This window comes from Cebus imitator, unplaced genomic scaffold (assembly GCF_001604975.1).
Source record: "Cebus imitator isolate Cc_AM_T3 unplaced genomic scaffold, Cebus_imitator-1.0 Scaffold451, whole genome shotgun sequence".
Classification (NCBI taxonomy): domain Eukaryota; kingdom Metazoa; phylum Chordata; class Mammalia; order Primates; family Cebidae; genus Cebus; species Cebus imitator.
The window spans coordinates 1-8,310 of NW_016107766.1; the positions used below are offsets into that span (position 1 = coordinate 1).

The 8,310-nt window shown below is 48.3% G+C and overlaps 1 protein-coding gene across 1 annotated transcript in view; it reads right to left on the reverse strand.

Annotated features, from left to right (window-relative positions):
• Nucleotides 1-82: 82 nt before the first annotated feature.
• The window catches only part of LOC108291379 (trem-like transcript 2 protein), a 31,124-nt gene continuing 22,896 nt past the window's right edge, over nt 83-8,310 (reverse strand). Inside the window, exon 4 of the mRNA XM_037732508.1 lies at nt 83-1,380. The gene's annotated coding sequence lies outside the window, so the exon portion shown is untranslated. The remainder of the gene's footprint in view (nt 1,381-8,310) is intronic.

The following is an 8,310-nucleotide window of genomic DNA, read 5'->3' on the forward strand; positions in this document are numbered from 1 at the left end:
CCAGCACATCCAGGATGCAGCACTGGAACTGGGCAGATGCTGAGGATGCCCAGTGCACCACAGCCATGTGAACAAGCGTCTCTCTCGCTGCCTCCTGCCCCCTGTCCTCCACCAGTTGCTGAACTTGACCAGGCAGCCTTGGGAATGTAGTCCCCTGTGCTACAAGGCAGGGCCCTTGACTGGGGGTGGATTTCAGGCAAATAGGCAGTTTTCTGCTTTCTATCTCCTTTACGCCGTTTCCCTCTTGGCTAGTTTGTGCATGTGGTTTTAAGTTTTGTATAGGTGTGTGTGTTGATTTTAAATCAATTGCTTTGCTTTATTCCTTAATGTGCTTGATTCTATTTCTGGGTGACTTTTCTTGGATTTTTAAATTTTATTTAAATTTTTAGTCTGGGGGAAGATTTATTCTGCTATATGCTATAAACTGTAGAAAAGACTACTCTGGAATCATATTGCTGTCTAGATACTGCAAGACTATTTATTAAATGATCCTCCTGCCTCAGCCTCCGGGTAGCTGGGACCATGGGTGTATGCCACTGCATTTGACTTACCCACTGGCCTCTGATTTCCTCAGACTTTAAGTTCTCACATGACACTGACCCTGCATCTGGACTTTTTGCTCCATTGCTGTCTGTCTGTCCCTGTGCCTTACCATGCCACGTCCCTGTGCTCGCATCTGCTTGCATGTCTGCTGATGGAACTGGCCAAGTGCCTTCACTCCTTTGCATCTCTTTCTTATGAAACCTAATGATGTTTATCCAGAAGGCTTAGGATCATTTCGCCAAAATCTATAAAATTCGTGATGAGACTTTCACGAGGGTTGGATTCTTCTCGGTTTATAGGTGGGGAAACTGAGGCTAAAGCAGTGAGGTGACTATCCCAAGAGGCAGGGCATGGTGCTGAGAATAGAGAGCAGGTCTCCTGGCCAGGGTCCCCTCTCCCTGCCACATCACAGGAAGGAGGATGGGCTGATCAGCCCGACCGTCTCTTTCCAGTGCCTCTCCTGGACAGGGATCTACACTCCCCACTGAATTATTTCTAATCAGCAGCTTTTGGCAATGAGACAAAGCGAAAAGCACAGGGTCAGGCAGTGCGGGAAAGGTGCAGCAAGAACCTAAGCAGGTAAGACTGGGACATGAAGGCGTTTTCTAGAGGGAACGCGTCCGTGTTGGGGGAGCCTTTGTCAGCAGTAACGCTAAGTCTCCTCTCGCCCCCAGAGTTCCCGTGTTTAACATTGTCATTCTCATGGCTGGCGGATTCCTGAGTAAAAGCCTGGTCTTCTCTGTCCTGTTTGCTGTCACGCTGAAGTCATTTGGATTCTAGACCCACGAATCCACGAGACAGTCTTCTGATCTCCAGCCACATCCATCTGGCAGTGTGCTAAGAGAGGAGAGAGGAGACAAAAGGTCGGGGGGAGTTAATACCATGAATTAAATCTGTAATCACTGGATATTTCTAAAGCCAGGATCTCACCTTCCTGCCTACTGCCCTCATTTCTCACTTGGATGGGCATTTGCCCCTCAGAAAAGAAGTTACAGCCCCAAACATGCCTGGTCCTTCATTCCACCAGCTACTTGTCATTTGCATGAAATACAGACAGTTCAATGCTTTTCATCGTAATTTCTTATGGGGGCTGTGACATGCAGAGGGCACGCCTAATCCTTCTCCTGCTCAGTTTTGCCCTGGACCGTACAATTTTGGCCTGACCTGGACTGAGCTCCCACTACAGAAGCATCCTCCTTGCCCCATGCTGGGACTTCCTCTGTGTAGCATCAGACACTTGGTTTTCATGCTTATATGTGGTTCTTTCCAACACTCCCAGAAAAGGGTGTTGAAGATTGTGGAACATGGAGAAATAAGACTTCATGGTGAGAAAGTGCATCTTTCTCAGAGAAAATAGTTAAACTGAATATCTTGTCTTGGGAAAATACTGACAGGATGAGATGGGATCCATGGGATAGCATTGATAGACAATATCAGACATCCTATGTGCAATTATCTCTGACTCCTGAAAATAGCCCTCTGAAGGCAGAGATGTATGTGACTAGAATGAGGCCACATGAGTAAGTCCCTGCCTGCTGGCAGGAGTGAAAACTGAAGAGCTCCTTACCTCAAGGACCCCAAAGCCATATAGAATAGAATAACCAGGGGTTCTGCCTGTGTCTAAATGCCTCTTTTCCAGTATTACACAAGAGGGAGGGATGGCGGGGTGCAAGCTCTCCCCACGGAAGCTTCTGGAGGCTGCCCCGTATGCTCTCCTTGTTCCCCACTCTTCCCTCCTCCTCCGATCTTAGTCTGCTCCTGGAATACCTGCTTCAGCTTCCATGCTCTCTCCAGTGCCCTCCCCTGTGAAGTAGGTAGGTGTTCAGACCCTCCAGTGTCTTGCAATCTCCCACAGATTTCAATCAAGATTTTGCTATTTCCCACTTGAGCTTTAAAGGCAAAGGGGCCTCATGGGTGGGAAAAGAATGGTGGGTCCATCCAGCCCAATTTAATGATGTCCGGGGCAGAAATCATCCTCCATTCCCAAGAGTAATCATGCTCTTCCATGCATAGTGTGTCTCATGTTAGGTAAACGTATTTTTACAATGGGCACCACTCCTGTGGAAAAAATTCACTGCACACGGAGGTCCAGCTTCCACTTCCTGAGCCCGCTCCATCACATAAGGACTTCCCCATTCCCCAAAATGCTGCTCTATCAGAACCTGCCCAGGTAATGGTACTGACTCCAGAGAGATGATTTATGAACCCCCAATATTGAGTCCATTAGAAGATGGGGAGGGGGCATTTATTTCATCCTGGTGCTCTGGTGAGAATCTTCGCAGATGCACTAGGTATAGAAGCTGTTCATCTCAGCACATTTATTTTCCTACCTAAAAGAACCAAGCAGCTGAGAGGCAGTGACCGTACAGCATGCAGTGTTCATGTGCTGAGTTTGCTGGTCTGGAGCCTGCACTTTAGCAATCCCAGCGTTGCTCCTGTTTATGAAGTTGACAAAGTGACCAGGGGAAGGGGGTATTATCACTAAATGCACTCCAGGAGAGGCAGAACACACAAGGGCAGTGTTTCTCAGAGTGTGGTCTTTAGACCAACTGCATCAGATTGTCCTGGAGCATAAGCAAATGCTTAGAGCCCGGGGCCCCTGCAGACCTACTATATCCTGGTATACAGCTCCCTCTTAGTGGATTTCAAGCTTGTTTCCAATAAGGCATTACACTCCTTACCAAAGCCCATGACACATTCATGCAGATTCATCCAGACATAACCCACTGCACAGTCCAATGTGTTTAACTTATTATAGATCAAGTGTTAGTTAAGTCTGACATATTAAACGTGCTTGAAAAATTATATGCACTAAATTGGAAGACAAATGGCCGTGCTGGAGACCCCCATTTCCACTTACAGGCCATGCCATGTTCCATCCTCCCCATCCTGCCTGGGAACCTGACCAGTGTGGCTAAGCCAGCAGGCTCCCTGGCTGCCGGCTTCTGGCTGGCTGAGCCAATGGGAAGCACAAGAGGAGTGCAGAGGGTGGGGAGAGAGTGAGGTCAGGGCTTCTGTCCTGGGGCTCCGTCCCTGGGAGGTGGCAGGAGTGGCTGCATTCCTCTCTGAAGTCTCCTTCAAGCCCCTCAACAAACAGCACCCATCTCCAAGTCCAGCCACCTGCTCTATCCTCTCCTCTGTAGGCCCAGCGGTGGGAATGCCAGCCTCAGTGTACTGAAGCATCCCTTACTGGATTCCCTAAATTCTACGCACATCTTTATTAAATACTCTTCAGTTACCCAGTTTCAATGAGCCACTGGTGTCTTGCTGTTACCTCGACTGATACAATAGTGTTGTGCAGTTAATGACACAGACCTTGAAGGAAAATAGTGTCTGGGTTTGAATCCCAGCTCTGCATCCTTGCAGGATGTCTGATCCTGGGTGACTCAGTTAACCTTCTGGCCCTCAATATTCCTCCTTGCCTTAATGGGCATGGTAGTGCCTAACCATGCCAATGATGATTCTGGAAGCCAACAACAGAATGCAACTCTGGCTGTATAAAATAGCAAGGAAAGTCTAGGGGGATAATAGTAACTCAGAGTTGATGAGAGGCTGGAGGATCGGGTTTAGACAACAGGCAGAAGCCAAGAGAGAATGGACAGCAGAGGCCACATGAGACGTTCTGGCCATGTTGCCATCGATGCCCCTGCCTTGGACGCTGGAGGCCACTATGCTATCCTGGACTCTGAATCCTTAAGTTGCCTCTGAGTAAGTCATCTTCAACTGGCCCTGCATTTGTGTCTCAGCCTCAGATCTGGGATCCTGGGCAGAATCATGCGTGCGGCCAGGCTTAGGTCAAGTCACCTGCTTGCAGCATAGCTGCCGGGAGAGGGGTGGGAGGAATATCTGCCTCCATCTTCAATAGAAGGGGAAGCAGACCTCTGCATCTGAGTGAAACTCACACACTATTGACGCCTGTCCCCCCAAAAGGAAAAGGTGTTTGGTGCTGGAGAGTCAAAAGATGACACACCTCCACTATACTCTCTCCCAATGTTGACAAGATCCAAGGAGATGCCTGAATAAAGAAAGCACTTGGCACACAGTAGGACTTCAATCCATGATGCCATGGTGGTTACTGCTCTTACCGTTTTTTTTTTTTTTGAGATCAAATCTCTCTCTGTGGTCCAGGCTGGAGTGCTGTGGCGTGATCTTGGCTCACTGCAACCTCCACCTCCTGGATTCAAGCTACTTGCCTGCTTCAGCCTCCCAAGTAGCTGGGATTACAGGTGTGTGCCATTATTCCTGGCTAATTTTTTTGTATTTTTAGTAGAGATAGGGTTTCACCACATTGGTCAGGCTGGTCTTGAATGCCTGATCTTGAGATCCACCTGCCTTGGCCTCCCAAAGTGCTGAGATTACAGGTGTGAGCCATTGCACCCGACCAGGTATTACTGTTATAACTGTGGTCTCCATGCCTATGCCTGGACAGGATGCTCAGAGAAACTCATACCTGGTCCTCAGGTAAAACCCCTGAGCCCCTTAGATGTGCTGCAGAGCCCATCTTATCTATATGCAGCTCTTGCAGACGTGGTCAACTTGAACTCCTTGCCACAGAACCACCTAAGCTGTTGTTAAAATGCAGATTCCTGGGCCACTTCCCAGATCTGCCAAATCAGAATGTCTGGGGGTGGAGCCCAGGTGTGTACATGTGCCACATTTCTCTAGTGAAGCCATGTGCCTGTGCTTGGGAACCATGGTGCAGGCTGATATTAAAGAGGGCGGGCTCAGCAGAAAGGCTTGAGCCTGGCCTTGGTGGGTGAACATTTGTTTGCACGATACCATTTCACAGGGAGATTAAGGTTCAGGCTTGTGGGTTGTAGGAGTCAGTGGTCAGTCATGAGGAGGTTGGTGGCATGAGGGGGAGAATGACGCAGTAGGGACCTTGGGTGGGTGGGTCTAGACTCACCATGGTACAGAAAGGGAAGCAACTGAGTGTTCCCATCAGGACTGTGACATCATGATGGCAGGAAGGAAGCTGTCACAAGCGTGGCCAGCCCGTCTCTCTTCATCTTCTGCATCTTCCTGAGCTGTTGCCCGAGTCATGTTTACCTCCAAGATTTCTCAATGTTGATAAATAACTGCCCAGCCTCTTGGGGAGATGATGACTACATATGTGGGGCAACATCCTGCAGCAACTGGAAGAGGCCCTGGGCCAGCCAGCAGACAACATATTTGGTTGGCAGATAGAGTGGAGGGGGCAGGGCTCTGGGGGTGTCCTAACTGCTGCTCCTGCTGCTGCTGCTACAGGTAAGGAGAGCAGATAAACAGGCTGGGGGAGTGGGCACCAGGGAGAGGGATGTAGACAGCCCAGCGGAAGTGCCCACTAAGGGGAGTTTCCTCTCATGTCTTTGGGATGGACTGGAATGGGATCAGCTTATGTGGTACAGATGGAAAGGGGAAAGGAAGGCAATGGATGCAGACTGCGCTGGTCCACCCTGACCCAGCAGGGACTGGGCGATGAAACAGAAGATGGAGATCTCTCTATTGGATCTTGAAGTTGAGAGAATTAGGTGGATTCAATCGAGCAATCCCCCAGCACTGTGAGATGTAAAGAAAAGTGAGGCAAAGTATCCCCTTAAAAAAGCATTCACTCACTACGCAGAGGAGGCATTAGTAGAGCAAAAGGTAAATAACAGCAAAAAGAAAAGTAGCAACATGAAAACAAAACTTCTGTGGAAGTCACTCTAGCAAGGAACAGAAGGGAGCGTGGAGAAGAGGATAAGAGCTCTGGAATAAGACTGGGCTGAGGCAAATCCCATCTCAGCCACACTATGTATGTGACCTTGAGTAAGGTTTCTAACCTCTGCTAGGCTCAGTTCCCTCATTTGTAAGTGGAACTGACTCACAGGTATTTATTTGTAGGTGGTACCAACTTCAGAGGGTTGTCCTAAGAATTAATGGATGGATGGAAAGCCCTTGGCTCAGTATCTAGGGCCTAATAGGTGCTTAATAACTATTATGATGGAGATGATGATGATGGAACCAGGTGTGGGGTGATCTGTGATATTGAGGATGAAGAGGAGAAAGGGATTAGTACCAGCTGCAACTGTTCAGGTTGACTCCCCTCTGAGAGCAAATGGGATGGATATAGAGGGAGAAGAGTGAGAAGAGCGTCTGTCTTGGAGGACACTAGGAGCGAATACAAAGAGGTGAGGCCAAGTGCTACGGCTCACACCTATAATCCCAAACACTTTTGGAGGCTGAGGTGAGAGGATGGCTTGAGACCGGGAGTTCAAGATCAGTCCGGGCAACATAGTGAGATGGAGTTTAGATGGAGTCTGGCTCTGCCGCCCAGGCTGCAGCCTCCGCCTCCCTGTCTCTATAAAGAACAAAAAGTTAGCTGGGCATAGTGGCACGCACCTATAGTCCCAAGTACCTGAGGGTGCTGGGATGGGAAGATCACTTGAACCCAGGAGGTCAAGACTACGGTGATTGTACCACTGCACTCCAGCCTGTGCGACAGAGCAAGACTCTGTCGCAAAAGACAAAGACAAAAGAACTGTGTACCAGGAAGCAAAAGGCATGTCCGGGCCACTGCAAGTAGAATAGAAAATGGGTGGTAAATCTGGTGAAGTTCTTTCGTACCTTTTAATGAGGAACATTTTCCAGTTTACGAAATGTAGAATAGTCACTCTCAACTCATCACCTAGATTCAAACTTCAACCATGATGGATGTTTGCCTTATTTGCTCATACATGTGTGTGTGTGTATATATATATACACATATATATATACATATATATACACACATATATATGTATATATATGTGTGTATATATATATACACACATATATACATATATATACATACACACATACATATATATGTATATATATACACACATATTTATATGCACACAGACACATGTATGATTGCAGAGTCATTTAAAAATAATCACAGAAATACTTAATCACTCCTACAGGCTTGATGAAGCTAGGCATACTCTTCGTCTGTGATCCTGTGTCTGAGGCTGGGGATGCAGAGGTGAGGGAAGAAATCATGTTTACTCAGCGAAGTGCTTAAAGTCAATGTGCTTGGTAGAAGGACAGTACCTGACAGTGATCTGTTCTTACGACATCGTGAAATACGCCTTCTGCCTGACGGCTTGGCAGCGGGTGGGGAGCCAGGGTCCCCCAGAGACTCTGGTGCTCATGGAGACTAGAAACAAAAACCTAAAGGGGTCCAGGCCAGGAGGTACCCGCTGGAGGATTATCCCACGGAAGCCATGATCATGGTCATGGTGATAGAGCTCTGGAGGCAGGACTTGAGGCAGTATCAGTGCGTGACCCCCTGTCTCCTTAGGACCCCATTGTCCCTGTTGGATTTGGCTGGTATTGGTGCAAAGGTGGGCAGGACCTGGTCACGGAAGGGTGTCCTTAGGCACAGCCAATGAGCTGGACCTCATCTGCTCAATGATGAGGGGCTGTTTGAGAGACATCACAGAACGATGGGAAAGTTTCAGGCCTGAAATCAGGGGACATCAGTCTTCCATTCTCTTGCTTTGTGACTTTTTTGAGAAAGTCAATAGCTTCTCTCTGGCCCCAGTTTTCTCACCCGTAAGACAAGGATGTTGGATTAGGTGACATAAAAAATTATCTTGGCTGGGCATGGTGGCTCACGCCTGTAATCCCAGCACTTTGGGAGGCCGAGGCAGGCGGATCACAAGGTCAGGAGTTCAAGATCAGCCTGATCAATATGGTGAAACCCCATCTCTACTACATATACAAAAATTAGCTAGGCATGGTGGCATGTGCCTGTAATCCCAG